Genomic DNA, 16873 nt, shown 5'->3' on the forward strand with positions numbered 1-16873 from the left:
GGCTCGGATGAAGATACTGAAATCTACTCCACTAGGATATCCTCCTCCGGTATAGGCTCTGGAATATGCTCCTCCATGGGCTCAGGCTCAGGGTCCACCTGATCCGCAGGCTGATCGGGATGCTGGTAAGGCACCGGCTCTTCATGAAACGGGTGAAATGGAGCATCCGGGTGGAGCCACTGCAGCAGGAACTCAAAGGGCATGTCGGGGTTAAACTGTGGAGCGTCAATTGGATGACTAAAGGGATGATCACACAGAATATACATACGGGTCCTAACCTCAGCACCTACTACATAAAACCTATGCTGTACAATATCCTCATATATATATATAAGGAGAGTCCATCTCGTAAAATATAACTCCGATCTCCATCTGAAGGGCAGGAAGAAAAGGGGTAAGAATTGGGGGTTTCTTAGTAGGGTCAGGGGTAGTTAGTTTAGTCAAGATTATCACAGTTCAAGTAATTCATAATAAAATATACAAGTGTCAAAGAGAAGTATCTAATTACCACAATTCAGAGTAGCAATAGGGAATGCATAAACACAGAAAGACAATCACAAACAATTTTACCACTTCAAGTAAACTGCAAATGCACAACAAGGATGATGCATGTCTAGTCCTATCGCAGGTAATGAGCTGATTTGTCGGTTTTGACTCGCACCCGACGCAATCCGAATCGCAAGTCAGATAAGGCATTCCAACGGCATAACCTCTGCAAGGTTTCAACCTCTTGCAGGCGCTGATTCTCCAGCTGAAGTATGCCGAACATGACCTCTACAAGTACTTGCAGGCGTTGGTTCTCCAGCTGAAGCATGTGCCACTTTCTCCTGGAAGCCAGTCCATACACACAGGCATCCCCGCATAATCATTCACACACAAGGCCCACGGCCTCCAGTGAGCGTTACGTATCGCCGTCCTCACTGAGCCATCTCTATTGTGTCAACTGAGCGTTACGTATCGCTGTCCTCACTAGACACTTGGCACTAAGGCCCAACAACACTCAATATCTTTTCATTTCCTGCTTTCTGCTCTTTTGTGGCAGAAGTTCCTTTTCTTAATAAACTGAATTCAAGACATAACTTGAAACAAAATCTATTCTCGAAAACCGAATGTCAAACCTTATACTTTCTTAATAAATCAAGCTAAAAATAAGACTTTCTGTAATAAATCGAAATCAAATAGTTTTCAGTAATTAAAACGTTTTCTTTGAAGCTCAGCCACTTTTTATTTTAATAAAATTCAGACCAATAATTATTAACAAATCAAATCAATAATTTCTCAAAAATAAGCTTATAAATCAGATTTTTAAAATGAAATCACTTTTCATATATTTTTACAAAAATTGGACAGCATTTCCCCTTAAAGTTAGACTTTGCCACCCTTTTCGGGTCCCAACCGAACCATTTTCAACCTCTTTTCAATCATTTCAAATCTCAATTCAATACCAACAAATCAAACCAGACAAATTCTAACATTTTTAAATTATCCCAACATAATCCAAAAATCAAATTCATCAGAATAACTCAGTTCCTGGCTGTACTTAAACCTTCATAACCTCAAACTTATCACAAATATCAATATAAATTCAATCGACAAGTAATCACGACATCAATTCACTTATCAAATACCAATTTAACCGGTGAAAGTTTACCAAAACCCTACCTTCGTACGAAATCGAAATATGCGAAGCTCCGGAGGAGCCTTCTGACCGAGCTGCCGAAGGGAAAAATGTCCGGAATCGTCTGTGCCTCCTAGAACTCCAGTTGGCCGAACTCAAGGGATAGGGGAGCTACGTCACCGTCAACTTCCACCAATCAAAAGTGACGCCAATACGTAGAGGAGGAGTATACGAACACTTTTACCAGACTAGATTTTTTATTGGGGTTATAGATTGTAAGAAATCGATGCCGAAAGTTTAGTGGGGGTTACAGTTCTCTCTCTCTCTCTCTCTCTCTCTCTCTCTCTCTTTCTCTCTCTCTCTCTGTTGCATGCAAATGAGGTAAATAATAATAGCCTCATATGATGATATATATATATATATATATATATATATATATATATATATATATATATATATATATATATAAGAATGTAACTCAGGAGCTTTATATAATAATAATAATAATAATAATAATAATAATAATAATAAAGTTTAATATATATGAGTTATTAATATAAATGACATTAGCAACTTAGGAATGTAAAGATATTTGATAGAGCTTTAGCAACTCTAAGCTCATCAGGAAATACCAATAATTAATTTTATCGGTAAAAGTCGGACTTGATAATAATATTAATATTATTATCTAGGCTCCATTATAATTAGAGCAAGTAAAATAAATAATTAACATAATAATAGAATTATATTACCATTTATTTACTTCGGGGTTCGAAGTCGGCTCGTCAAAATAGAACTAATTGCTTTAAAATATTATTTTAAGAAAAACTCGCATTAGTGCAAAAATTAGAGTTGTTACAAGAGCTCTGTCGTGGCAATTCTGACTTCAAAATGTGTTGCTTTGTCTTCTATAGAGACAGAATACATTGTTGCTGTTGAAACTTCTAAGAAACTCTTGTGGATGAAGAAAATTCTACAAGACTTAGGCATCAATCAAGAGAAGTTTGTGTTATTTTGTGACAATCAAAGTGCTATCCATCTCAGCAAGAATTCGATGTTTCATTCTAAATCAAAGCACATCGAAGTGAGGTATCATTGGATACGTCAAGTGCTTGAAATGAAGTCATATGCACTTGAGAAGAACCATACTGATGGCAATGGTTCAGATATGATAACTAAGAGTTTACTTGCAATGAAATTTGATTCCTGCAAAGAAAAGGCTGGCTCGGTAAAGCAACCTACTCCCACTTGTGTTAGTGTCGGAGAGATTTATTGGTGGGTCACCAACTCAAGTGGGACCCACAAACCAAAAAGAAATAAAATAAAGAGAAGTGGCAAAAGTCACGTAACAAGAAAAAGAAAAAAAGTGAAGAGAGAGAGAGGGTGCATCACATATTTGGAAGAAAGCAAGAAAATCAGAGAGAGCGAGGGAGAAGAGATCGACAAAGGAAAAGAGAAAAAAGAAAAAATAGCAATTTCAATGTGCTCCTATTGAACTGGTAAACTTGCTCCATTTCTTATGAAATTTTCATATGTTATTCCTAGTGTAGAGATAAACATTAGGATATAACTTGCTAGTTATATTGCCTTCTCTTTCATCTGATTTAAAATACCCACTTTGTGGAGAATTTATGTTGATTCCATCAGTTTTGATGATGTATTTTGTTGATTGTTGAGATGCCCTAGTGCTACGAAGAAGACTGATTGTATACCCATTATTTTCATAGTGAAATGTTTTACTGGACTAGGTCCCGTGAGTTTTTTGTCCCTCTTTTGGGATTTTCTACGATAAAAAATCGGGTATTTGATTATTTAATTTCTGCATTACCATTGTTGTTTAGAGTATCTTTGGAGTTGTCTATTTAATTGTATAGGTTATGAAAAAATATTTTGGTTCTTTCACTGTTAGATAGGTTTTTATCTGAATCTCAGTTTTTCCAACAATTAGTAAGGCCTCAATAAAACTAAATACTAGTAATATCCAGCTAGAACAATCTTTTGGGCCAACGTCTTTCCTTCAATGTGATGGTCACAACAATTCTCACGTACTTCTTGCAAAACATACATTACTTGCAAGTGAAATATTTAAGCAGCAATTGTGAATGACCTCCACTACAAGAAAACAGCTCTATTGCCACGCTTTTAAAGGGTGGCGAAAAGCTGAAAAAAACATGGCGATAGATTTTTCCCACGCTTTTTGAGCTATCGGCACACTTTTGAAAGGGTCACATTTGCTAGCTGGCGATTGCTCTATCGCCATGCTTTATTTTTTGCCACGCTTTTGCAGATTGCCACGCTTAAACTATTGCGAGAGATACGGCCACGCTTTAAAAGCGTGGCGATAGCCTTATCAAATTAAAAAAAAAATCATTTTTCTGACTTTACCTTCATCAGTGCACAATATATATTTTCAGTCCTTTTTTTTACCAAACCTATAAATATAGTATGCAATTTTAATTACAACACAAATCAAACAGTAATTAGTGACATGATTTTTGCTATAATTGTTTTATACATAAATACTCAAATACAAAATAAATCTCGAGTTTAAAACTCTGATTTCTTAACAAGCTTATCAACCTGAGCATAAAAGCATAGAAATAATCAAATGACCAATGCATCATCTCCATAAAGTGACACTCTTTTTATATGGATAAAATAACCGAAGGAATTCAAGTGTTTAAAATTGCAAGTCACATTATATATAATGAATTCGATGCTTTTCCTCTACTAACTAACAACAAAAATGAAATTCTTTAAAAAGTACAAAATATCGTCACCCGATTCACGAGTAATTTCCATAACCCTCCTACATTTTTTTCTTCTACGTTTCCATTTTCGCCACCTTTGGTAGCCGCAGCAGCCATCAGCTCATCAAAGTTTGTAGTCTTCCCAACTCCCAAGTAATATTTCAATCTAAAACACCATTTATCACATGTAGCAGTCAAAAATCAATATAGCAGATCATAAGGATTAAGACAACAAACATAATCTAAAATTAGCAAGCATAAAATGTCTTACTCCTTTCAACAATAAGCCCATTATTTTTCAATATTTTGGCAAGAGTTACCACTGTGGCAATAGCTGTAGCAAAAGAAAAGCAAATAATTCAGAAATATCAAAATTGCAATCACAGAAAAAAGTTGAGAAATATTGAACTACAAAGGAACAACTTTACAAATATTGCATTTCCAAAATACAACGCTATCTAATACTTCAATTAGCTTACTAAATTTGACAACTATTACACAGATGTTTCATGTTCCATTGTGAATCCTTGCTCAAATATGCTAGTTGCTACGATAAATTATATTTGAATTTTAAGGAAGAGTGGTTTTCTAGTGATGGAATTGTGAAAAGACTAATTAATCGCTAATGAGTCCATATTTGACGATATATTTTAGCTTGAATTGGATGGATTTCATCACATAAACTCACACTTATTCACCAAAATAGCATACTTTTGTGTTTGATCCCTAAACTGAACCTAAATGTGAAAACATGCATTTTTATGCTTAAATTGAGTAATTTAATCCCACTTTTATTCCATTCGATGCCGTGATATATTTGTTGAGTGATTTCAGGTCCTAGAGGCAAGAATGGTGAGGTAGAAGTGGAAGAAAGCATGCAAAAGGGAGAAAATATAAAGAAAACAAAGGAGAAAAGCATTTCAGCCTGTGCCCATGCTATGGACAGAATGAAAATCAGGACCTGTGTGTCTGCACAGGTCTGTGCCCACGCACAGGAGGAAAATCAGCATCTGTGCCCATGCACTGACCTGTGCGTCCGCACAGGTACCAGCGCATGCCTCCATTAAAAAGTCACGTGGACTCGCGTTTTGAGGGCTTTTTGGCCCATTTTTGAAGGCTTTGGAGCATATTTGAAGGGGGAAACAACCACACATCATAACACACATTACCATACTTCATAGAATAGTTTTTAGGAGTAGTTTTAGGGTAGTTAGCTTAGGTTTTCTCTCAATTTCATTAGGGTTTTAATTAGGTTTTCAATGTAGAATTTTATAGTTCAAGTTTTGCTTTTGGATTTTGCTATCTTCATTGTAAGTATTTCTTTAATTTCTCTTTTAATTACTACACTTGTTCTACACTTTCTTTTAATTTCATTCCTCTTGCCAATTTATATATAGTTTTGCAATTTTGGATTTCTAGTTGTTGAATTTGATGTTTGATGCTTGCTTCATGTTTGTTTGAGTTTCCTTTATTGATTTTGATCATTTATGGTTCATAGCTTTTACCATTTTCCCAATTTTGCCATATTTTATGTTTATGCCCACTATGTGTTCGATAAAATGTCAATTTTGATTATGGGGTAATTTCCACCCCTTGGCTTGGAGAAAATGAGTTTATGGATTACTAGAGCCATAATGTCCAATATTTAATGATAATTCTTGGGTTGTTAGTTGTTATTATTTCCACTAACGCTAGCTTTTTACTAAGCTAATTAGTAAGTTAGCTAGGAATTGTGGATTAATAACAATTATGCTCACTTAACTTATCTTTCGATGTTAAGGGTTGACTTAGTGAGATTAATTCATCATAATTATCATAGTTGTGGTTATAGCAAAGAAGGGATTCCATGACTCATCTCAAGTCAAGGTTTCATTTATGTTTTGAACTACTTTTCCATCACTTTATAGTTTTACTTGTCCATATTACATACATAGTTCTTTTGTTCTTTCATTAGTTTATTAATTACAATTTTGTCTTGTTCTTTAATTCCTTTATTTTGTTTGCTCTCAATTATTGAAAACACTCATTGTTTCCCACAACCAAAATTGTGTGCATTCATTGGAATTAGTTCCTAGGGAAGACGACCCAGGATTTAAAACTCCCGGTTATTTTGTGTTGATTGTGACATCTTTAGGATTATAATTTGATTGATGATCAATGGTTGGGTTTGGACTATACTTGCAACGTCAATCCTATTTTTAGTGTGAAAATCTAAACCCATGCTTTTGGTCATCGTCAATCGCGTACTATAAAAGCTTGTAAGAAAAGATCTCATTAGACTAACCAGATGGTGTATTGGAACAGCCATAAGGGTTCCAAATATTCCATGATGCGGCCAACAATCTCATGCACCTGACTTATAAACTTTTGATCTGTCCAAGCATTCAGTAAACACATCTTAATTAATGTAGATAAAGAAGATACTGGTATGCCAAGAGAAAGAAGATACAAAAGGAAAAAGAAAGGAAAATAAAAGGACTTTTTTTTCATTTTCAGTTTACATTTACGGTCTCACATGTCTTCATAATTTTGTGAAGGAAAACTGATAACAAGAAACAAGAAAGGTAGAATGGAAAAAAGAATGATAAATAACAACCAAATAGGCCCAATATAAAACAACACCAATTTAAAAGAAGGAAGACACGAGATGAGGAGATGATAGAGTAACTAAAAGTACTGGGAACAAGGATAAGCATCTCTGCTTTGTCATCATCTTGATCATGTTTTAGGCAAAAAATTTTGCCACAGCTATTAAAGAAGATAGAAAGAAAAAGAAATCATGAGCAAGGGTCAAAGTAAGAAAGAGCTATAAAAAATTAAAAATAAAAAGGGGTATAGAATTGCGTATTTTGTCATGCAATAGTTTAACTAATGGTTAGTTAGAAACTTAAAATTATATCTATAGTTTGACTAATTAGGCTTATCCATTAAGTATGATTAAATATGCGTCCATGGCAGTAAAAAAAGAATGCAATGGAGTTTTCTATTTTTAAGTTTTAATTTGTGTGGTGGGGGAAAGAGTTTAACAGCTATAAAGACAGATTAAATGTTGGCACTACAATATTTTGGGTCTATGGCCACGGTTTTTTTGGTCACGGTAAAAAACTATGACCATAGACCCTCTATGGTCACGGTTTTTTACCGTGACCAAAAAAAAAGCTATGGTCACGATTTTTTAAAAAAGGGTGGCCTAAAAGGGTCTATGGTCACGGTTTTGGGAGTGACCTAAAGGGGTCTATGGTCACGATTTTTACAGCGACCAAAAAGGGTCTATGGTCACGGTTTTTCAAAAAAAGGGTGACCTAAAAGGGTCTATGGTCACGGTTTTTTATGGTGACCTAAAGAGGTCTATGGTCACGGTTTTTTGGAGTGACCTAAAGAGGTTTATGGTCACGGTTTTGGGGGTGACCCAAAGGGGTCTATGGTTACAGTTTTTTACAGTGACCAAAAAGCGTCTATGGTCACGGTTTTTGGGGGTGGCCTAAAGGGGTCTATGGTCACGGTTTTGGGGGGTGGCCTAAAAAGGTCTATGGTCATGGTTTTTCAAAAGGGTGACCTAAAAGGGTCTATGGTCACAGTTTTGATGAGTGACCTAAAGGTATCTATGGTCACGGTTTTGGGGGGTTACCTAAAAGAATCTATGGTCATGGTTTTCTGAAAAAGGGTGACCATAGAGTATCTATAGTCACAGTTATTGAGGGTGGCCTAAAGTACCCTATGGTCACGGTTTTTTTAATTTTATTTTTAAAGATATCCTCAAAACTGCGTCGTTTCTTCTCTTTAGTTAAAATCCCGTTTTTTCATTTATTTTTATCATCCCTCCCCAAAACCAAAACGTGGCCATTTTCCCTCCCTCCCAAAATCCCCATTAGTCCCAGCTGGTAACTTAGGAAAAAAAGAAAAAGAAGAAATCCCCATCAAAACCCCTGTTGTGCTGGTGCGCCGTTTTCTTCTTCTTCTTCTTCTACCTCCTTCGGAGCTCAACTCAGTCTCTCTCCACTGCGCCGTTTCCCTTTCTCCCAGATCCAACCATTGCCGAAGGCAAAAACCCTACCATCGCGGACCTGAACTCTGTCTCTCTTCACTGCGTGAGCCGAGGGTCGTCGTTGCTTCTTTGCCTCCTCGCGAGGCTTGCTGTTGCTTCCCTATTTCGTGTCGTGTTTCGCCGTCATTGCTTCGCGTCGTGTCTCTGCCTTACCGTGAGCTCCCTGTCACCGTGAGCTCACCCTGTGTACTTTTTTCAAGTTCAGCAGAAGCAATAGGGTTTGGGTGCTCATGTAAATATTTTCAAGTTCAGCAATAGGGTTTTAATACCTTTGATGATATTAAGTGGTAGGCATATTGGATTGGCAGAAATGGAACTAGGTTTCATTGGCCTAAGTTTGCACATATCATTTCCTAGTTTTTATAGTTTTAATCAGTTGTACACACATGTAGAAGTTTAATTTGCATGTATCCACTTGTTGTATTTAGGGTGGAGAAAGTTTGGAGGAAGCTGCATGTGAGAAGAGAACATGGGAGGAGACTAGTATTGAAGTGGGAGAAGTTATATATCACAACTCTCAGCCACGGTCTGGTAAAATATATTCAACATACCTTAGTTTAAGTTTATGCTCTCAGTTTAGTATTTCTCTGGATTTGCCACATGACAATAATCAGGTAATGGTTATTAGGGTATAAACTAACAATATTAGGTTATACTATATCAGAACAAGTAGCATATATTATATATGTGGGGTTTGCAATAAGAACTTAAAAAAATAAGAGTAAAAAGAACACGTTGAAGGGGAATAGAAAGTAACAGCTTTGTCCTTTGGGTTTATTTATTTTCAATTTGATTAAAATGTTTTGATATGTACCTACTGATGGTTATCAGTGGCTAAGAGAAGGGGGGGTTGAATCTTAGCCCCCTTTTCACTTGACAATACTTGCTTGCCTTTGAAACCACTTCTGGAAACTTTTTGTCTTTTTATCTCGTAACTAACCACGAGACTTTTTTCTTTTGTCTCGTCCCCAGCCACGAGACTTTTCTTTTTGTCTCGTCAGTCAGCACGAGATATTTTCAGTTTTATCTCCTGGGCAGTAAAAATAGAAATGGAGTATAAGAGAGAGAGATTTACACCAAGATATATCCTGGTTTAGCTGCTAAGTGTAAGGCAGCCTACATCCAGTCTCCATCACAACAATAATGGAATTTCACTATAATCATTCTTGATTACAAAAACCAATTTTTCCTAGGAACTACCCTTCCTATCTGGGACAAGTCTAGAATCTAATCCCAAACTGAACTTGACTTGGTCACAGCCAAGCTTTCCAACTAAAAAGTGCTAACCCAACTTACAAGGGGATTCCCACAGAATCATGAAACACAACACAGATGTACAAAGGACCTCTGGTGCACGAAATTGTGATCTCAGGCAACGGCGTCAAAAACTCTGTACGCACGTCTTAATAAATTGTTTTTCATTCACAACTTCGATACAACTAACCAGCAAGTGCACTGGGTCGTCCAAGTAATAAACCTTACGTGAGTAAGGGTCGATCCCACGGAGATTGTTGGTATGAAGCAAGCTATGGTCATCTTGTAAATCTCAGTCAGGCGGATATAAAATAGTTATGGAGTTAATACTAATAAAATAAGGATAGAAATACTTATGTAAATCATTGGTGAGAATTTCAGATAAGCGCATAGAGATGCTTTCGTTCCTCTGAACCTCTGCTTTTCTGCTGTCTTCATCCAATCAATCCTACTCCTTTCCATGGCTGGCTTTATGTAAAGACATCACCTTTGGCAATGACTACTTTTGATCCTCTCTGGAAAATGGTCCAATGCGCTGTCAATGCATGGCTAATCGTCTGGAGTCATCACCCTTGTCAATGGCTGCATCCTATCCTCTTGTGAAAATGGTCCAAATGCTCTGTCACAGCACGGCTAATCATCTGAGGTTCTCGATCATGCTGGAATAGGATTCACCCTCCTTTTGCGTCTGTCACTACGCCCAGCACTCGCGAGTTTGAAGTTCATCATAGTCATTCAATCCCAGAGTCCTACTCGGAATACCACAGACAAGGTTTAGACTTTCCGGACTCTCATGAATGCCGCCATCAATCTAGCTTATACCACGAAGATTCTGATTAAGAGATCCAAGAGATAATCATTCAATCGAAGGTAGAACAGAAGTGGTTGTCAGGCACGCGTTCATAGGGAATGATGATGATTGTCATGTTCATCACATTCATGTTAAAGTGCGAATGAATATCTTAGAAGCGGAATAAGTTGAATTGAATAGAAAAACAGTAGTACTTTGCATTAATCTTTGAGGAACAGCAGAGCTCCACAGCTTAATCTATGGAGTGTAGAAACTCTACCGTTGAAAATACATAAGTGAAAGGTTCAGGCATGGCCGAATGGCCAGCCCCCATGATCTAAGAACTATACGTCCCAAGATGATCCAAAGATGTTCAAAGATGTCAAATAAAATAGTAAAAAGTCCTATTTGTACTAAACTAGTTACTAGGGTTTACAGAAGTAAGTAATTGATGCAAAAATCCACTTCCGGAGCCCACTTGGTGTGTGCTTGGGCTGAGCTTGAATGTTACACGTGCAGAGGCTCTTTCTGGAGTTGAACGCCAGGTTGTAAGGTATTTCTGGCGTTCAACTCTGGTTTGTGACTTGTTTCTGGCGTTTAACTCCAGACAGCAGCGTAGAACTGGCGTTCAACGCCCTTTTATGTCGTCTAAACTCGGCCAAAGTATGGACTATTATATATTGCTGGAAAGCCCTGGATGTCTACTTTCCAACGCAATTCGAAGCGTGCCATTTTGAGTTCTATAGCTCCAGAAAATCTACTTTGAGTGCAGGGAGGTCAGAATCCAACAGCATCAGCAGTCCTTCTTCTACCTCTGAATCTGATTTTTGCCCAAGTCCCTCAATTTCAGCCAGAAAATACCTGAAATCACAGAAAAACACACAAACTCATAGTAAAGTCCAGAAATGTGAATTTAACAAAAAAACTAATGAAAACATCCCTAAAAGTAACTAGATTCTACTAAAAACATACTAAAAATAATGCCAAAAAGCGTATAAATTATCCGCTCATCACAACACCAAACTTAAATTGTTACTTGTCCCGAAGCAACTGAAAATCAAATAGGATAAAAAGAAGAGAATATACTATAAATTCCAAACTATCAATGAAACATAGCTCCAATTAAATGAGCGGGACTTGTAGCTTTTTGCCTCTTGAATAGTTTTGGCATCTCACTTTATCCATTGAGGTTCAGAATGATTGGCATCTATAGGAACTCAGAGTTCAGATAGTGTTATTGATTCTCCTAGTTCAGTATGATGATTCTTGAACACAGCTATTTTATGAGTCTTGGCCGTGGCCCTAAGCACTTTGTTTTCCAGTATTACCACCGGATACATAAATGCCACAGACACATAATTGGGTGAACCTTTTCAGATTGTGACTCAGCTTTGCTAAAGTCCCCAATTAGAGGTGTCCAGGGTTCTTAAGCACACTCTTCTTTTGCTTTGGACCTTGACTTTAACCGCTCAGTCTCAAGTTTTCACTTGACACCTTCACGCCACAAGCACATGGTTAGGGACAGCTTGGTTTAGCCGCTTAGGCCAAAATTTTATTCCTTTAGGCCCTCCTATCCACTGATGCTCAAAGCCTTGGGATCCTTTTTATTACCCTTGCCTTTTGGTTTTAAGGGTTATTGGCTTTTTGCTCTTGCCTCTTGGTTTTAAGAGCTTTGGCTTTTACTGCTTATTTTTTCTTTTTCTTCCTTTTTTTTCGCTATTTTTTTCCGCAAGCTTTGTTCTTTGCTGCTTTTTCTTGCTTCAAGAATCATTTTTATGATTTTTCAAATTATCAAATAACATGTCTCCTTGTCATCATTCTTTCAAGAGCCAACATATTTAACATTCTTAAACAACAACTTCAAAAGACATATGCACTGTTCAAGTATTCATTCAGAAAACAAGAAGCATTGTCACCACATCAACATAATTAAACTAAGTTCAAGGATAAATTCGAAACTCATGTACTTCTTGTTCTTTTGAATTAAAACATTTTTCATTTAAGAGGGGTGATGGATTCATAGGACATTCATAACTTTAAGACATAGTTACTAACTACTAATGATCATGTAATAAGACACAAACATAGATAAGCACTTAACCTAGAGAAAACGAAAAACAGAGAATTTAAGAACAAGGAATGAGTCCACCTTAGTGATGGTGGTGTTTCCTTCTTGAGGAACCAATGATGTCCTTGAGCTCTTCTATGTCTCTTCCTTGTCTTTGTTGCTCCTCCCTCATTGCTTTTTGATCTTCTCTTATTTCATGAAGGATGATAGAGTGCTCTTGATGTTCCACCCTTAATTGTCCCATGTTGGAACTTAATTCTCCTAGGGAGGTGTTGATTTGCTCCCAATAGTTTTGTGGAGGAAAATGCATTTGAAGTATCTCCGGGATCTCATGGTGATGAGCTTCATGCGTCTCTTGAGATCCATGAATGGGCTCTCTTGCTTGCTCCATCCTTTCTTAGTGATGGGCTTCTCTTCCTCAATGGGAATGTCTCCTTCTATGAAAGCTCCAGCTGAGTAACATAGATGGCAAATAAGATGAGGAAAAGCTAGCCTTGCCCAAGGAGAGGGCTTTTCGGCTATTTTGTAGAGTTCAAGGGAGATGACTTCATGAACTTCTACTTCCTCTCCAATCATGATGCTATGAATCATGATGGCCCGATCCACAGTAACTTCAGATCGATTGCTAGTGGGGATGATGGAGCGTTGGATGAACTCCAACCATCCTCTAGCCACAGGCTTGAGGTCCAGTCTTCTTAATTGAACCGGCTTGCCTTTGGAGTCAATCTTCCATTGAGCTCCTTCCACACATATGTCCATGAGGACTTGGTCCAACCTTTGATTGAAGTTGACCCTTCTAGTGTAGGGGCGTCCATCTCCTTGCATCATAGGCAAGTTAAACGCCGACCTTATATTTTCCGGACTAAAATCTAAGTATTTCCCCCGAACCATTGTAATATAATTCTTTGGGTTTGGGTTCTTACTTTGATCATGGTTCCTAGTGATCCATGCATTGGCATAGAACTCTTGAACCATTAGGATGCCGACTTGTTGGATGGGGTTTGTTAGAACTTCCCAACCTCTTCTTTGGATTTCCTATCGGATCTCCGGATACTCATTCTTCTTGAGCTTGAAAGGGACCTCGGGGATCACCTTCTTCTTGACCACAACATCATAGAAGTGGTCTTGATGAGCTTTGGAGATGAATCTTTCCATCTCCCATGACTCGAAGGTGGAAGCTTTTGTCTTCCCTTTTCCTTTTCTAGAGGATTCTCCGGTCTTAGGTGCCATCAATGGTAATGGAAAAACAAAAAGCTTATGCTTTTACCGCACCAAACTTAGAATTTTGCTCGTCTTCGAGCAAGAGAAGAAAGAATAGATGAAGAAGAAGAAGAAGAAAATATGGAGGAGAGGAGGGATGTGTATTCGGCCAAGAAGGGGAAGAGAGGGTTGTGTTGTGTGAAAATGAGGAATAATGGAGGGCTATATATAGGGAAGGGAGGGGGGTAAGGTTCGGCCATTAGGGTGGGTTTTGGGTGGGAAATTGGTTTTGAATTTTGAAGGTAGGTGGAGTTTATGAGGTAGGTTTATGGGGAAGAATGGATGGATGTGAGTGGTGAAGTGGTGATAGGGAAGAGAGATTGAGGTGATTGGGAAGAGTTTTGGGGAAGAGTGTTTATGGGATTGTGTGAAAGAGGGGTGAGAAGAAGTGAGTGGAGGTAGGTGGGGATTCTGTGGGGTCCACAGATCCTGAGGTGTTCAAGGATTTACAACCTTGCACCAAATTAGGCATGCAAAATGCCCTTGCACACAACTCTGGGCGTTCAGCGCCAGATTGGTGCTTGTTCTGGGCGTTGAACGCCCATTTGTTGCCCATTTCTGGCGTTGAACGCCAGAACCATGCTTGTTCTGGGCGTTCAGCGCCAGCTCTTCTCCAGGGTGCAATTCTGGCGTTCAAACGCCCAGATGCTGCCTATTTTGGGCGTTTAGCGCCAGAACCATGCTCTGTTCTGGCGTTGAATGCCAACTAGATGCTTCTTACTGGCGTTTAAACGCCAGTGAGATCCTCCTCCAGGGTGTGATTTTTCTTCTGCTGTTTTTGATTCCGTTTTCAATTTTTATATTTATTTTGTGACTCCACATGATCATGAACCTAATAAAACATGAAAAAACAATAAAATTAGATAAATAAATAAAAATTGGGTTGCCTCCCAACAAGCGCTTCTTTAATGTCAATAGCTTGACAGTGGGCTCTCATGGAGCCTCACAGATGTTCAGAGCATTGTTGAGACTCCCCAACACCAAACTTAGAGTTTGGATATGGGAGTTCAACACCAAACTTAGAGTTTGGTTGTGGCCTCCCAACACTAAACTTAGAGTTTGACTGTGGGGGCTCTGGTTGACTCTGTTTTGAGAGAAGCTTTTTATGCTTTCTCTCCATGTTTACAGAAGGGTAACCTTGAGTTGTAAACACAAGGGAGTCCCCATTATATTGAAGGACTAATTCACCTTTGTCAACATCAATCACAGCTCTTGCTGTGGCTAGGAAGGGTCTTCCAAAGATGATGAATTCATCCTCATCCTTCCCAGTATCTAGGATTATGAAATCAGCAGGGATGTAAAGGCCTTCAACCTTTACTAATATGTCATCTACTTGTCCATAAGCCTGTTTTCCTGAATTGTCTGCCATCTCTAATGAGATTTTAGTAGCTTGCACCCCAAAGATTCCCAGTTTCTCTATTACAGAGAGGGGCATGAGGTTTATCCCTGAACCAAGGTCACACAGAGCCTTTTCAAAGATCATGTTGCCTATGGTACAAGGTATTATGAACTTTCCAGGATCCTGTTTCTTTTGAGGCAATGTCAGTTGATCCAGATCACTCAGTTCATTAGTGAACAAGGGAGGTTCATCTTCCCAAGTCTCAATACCAAATAATTTGGCATTCAGCTTCATGATTGCACCAAGGTACTTGGTGACTTGCTCCTCAGTAACATCCTCATTCTCTTCAGAAGAGGAATATTCATCAGAGCTCATGAATGGCATAAGGAGGTTCAATGGAATCTCTATGGTCTCTAGATGAGTCTCAGATTCCTTTGGTTCCTCAGAGGGAAACTCCTTTTTTATCACTGGACGTCCCAGGAGGTCTTCCTCCTTGGGATTCACGTCCTCTCCTTCCCTTACAGGTTCGGCCATGGTGATTAATTCAATGGCCTTGCACTCTCCTTTTGGATTTTCTTCTGTATTGCTTGGGAGAATACTAGGAGGGATTTTAGTGATCCTTTTACTCAGCTGGCCCACTTGTGCTTCCAAATTTCTAATGGAGGACCTTGTTTCATTCATGAAACTCACAGTGGCCTTTGATAGATCAGAGACTAAATTTGCTAAATTAGAAGTATTTTGTTCAGAGTTCTCTGTCTATTGCTGAGTGGATGATAGAAAAGACTTGCTATTGCTAAACCTGTTTCTTCCACCATTATTAAAGCCTTGTTGAGGCTTTTGTTGATCCTTCCATGAGAAATTTGGATGATTTCTCCATGATGAGTTATAGGTGTTTCCATAAGATTCACCTAAGTAATTTACCTATGCTATTGCAGGGTTTTCAGGATCATAAGATTCTTCTTCAGAAGATGCCTCTTGAGTACTGTTGGATGCAGCTCGCATTCCATTCAGACTCTGAGAAATCATATTGACTTGCTGAGTCAATATTTTGTTCTGAGCCAATATGGCATTCATAGTATTAATTTCAAGAACTCCCTTCTTCATAGGCGTCCCATTGCTCACAGGATTCCTCTCAGAAATGTACATGAACTGGTTATTAGCAACCATGTCAATGAGTTCTTGAGCTTCTGCAGGCGTTTTCTTTAGGTGAATGGATCCACCTGCAGAAGTATCCAATGACATTTTAGCTAATTCAGACAGACCATCATAGAATATATCCAGGATGGTCCATTCTGAAAGCATGTCAGAAGGACACTTTTTGGTCAGTCCTTTGTATCTCTCCCAAGCTTCATAGAGGGATTCACCTTCTTTCTGTCTGAAAGTTTGAACATCCACTCTAAGCTTGCTCAGCTTTTGAGGAGGAAAGAACTTGGCTAAGAAAGCCTTGACCAGCTTATCCCAAGAGTTCAGGCTATCCTTGGGTTGAGAGTCCAACCACACTCTAGCTCTGTCTCTTATAGCAAAAGGGAAAAGCATGAGCCTGTAGACTTCAGGATCTACTCCATTAGTCTTAACAGTATCACAGATCTGCAAGAATTCAGTTAAGAACTGAAAAGGATCTTCAGATGAAAGTCCATGAAACTTGCAGTTCTGCTGCATCAGAGAAACTAATTGAGGTTTCAGCTCAAAATTGTTTGCTCCAATGGCAGGAATGGAGATGTTTCTTCCATGTAAATTGGAATTAGGTGC

The 16873-nt window shown here is 38.4% G+C and overlaps 1 non-coding gene across 1 annotated transcript; it reads left to right on the top strand.

Moving 5' to 3' along the window:
* Positions 1-16420: 16420 nt before the first annotated feature.
* LOC112753062 (small nucleolar RNA R71) lies at positions 16421-16528 on the top strand. The gene has a single exon (XR_003177463.1). It is a non-coding gene; the product is annotated as a small nucleolar RNA R71 (small nucleolar RNA).
* Positions 16529-16873: the final 345 nt, after the last annotated feature.

The sequence above is a fragment of the Arachis hypogaea genome, chromosome 15 (genome assembly GCF_003086295.3).
Source record: "Arachis hypogaea cultivar Tifrunner chromosome 15, arahy.Tifrunner.gnm2.J5K5, whole genome shotgun sequence".
Taxonomy (NCBI): Eukaryota; Viridiplantae; Streptophyta; class Magnoliopsida; order Fabales; family Fabaceae; genus Arachis; species Arachis hypogaea.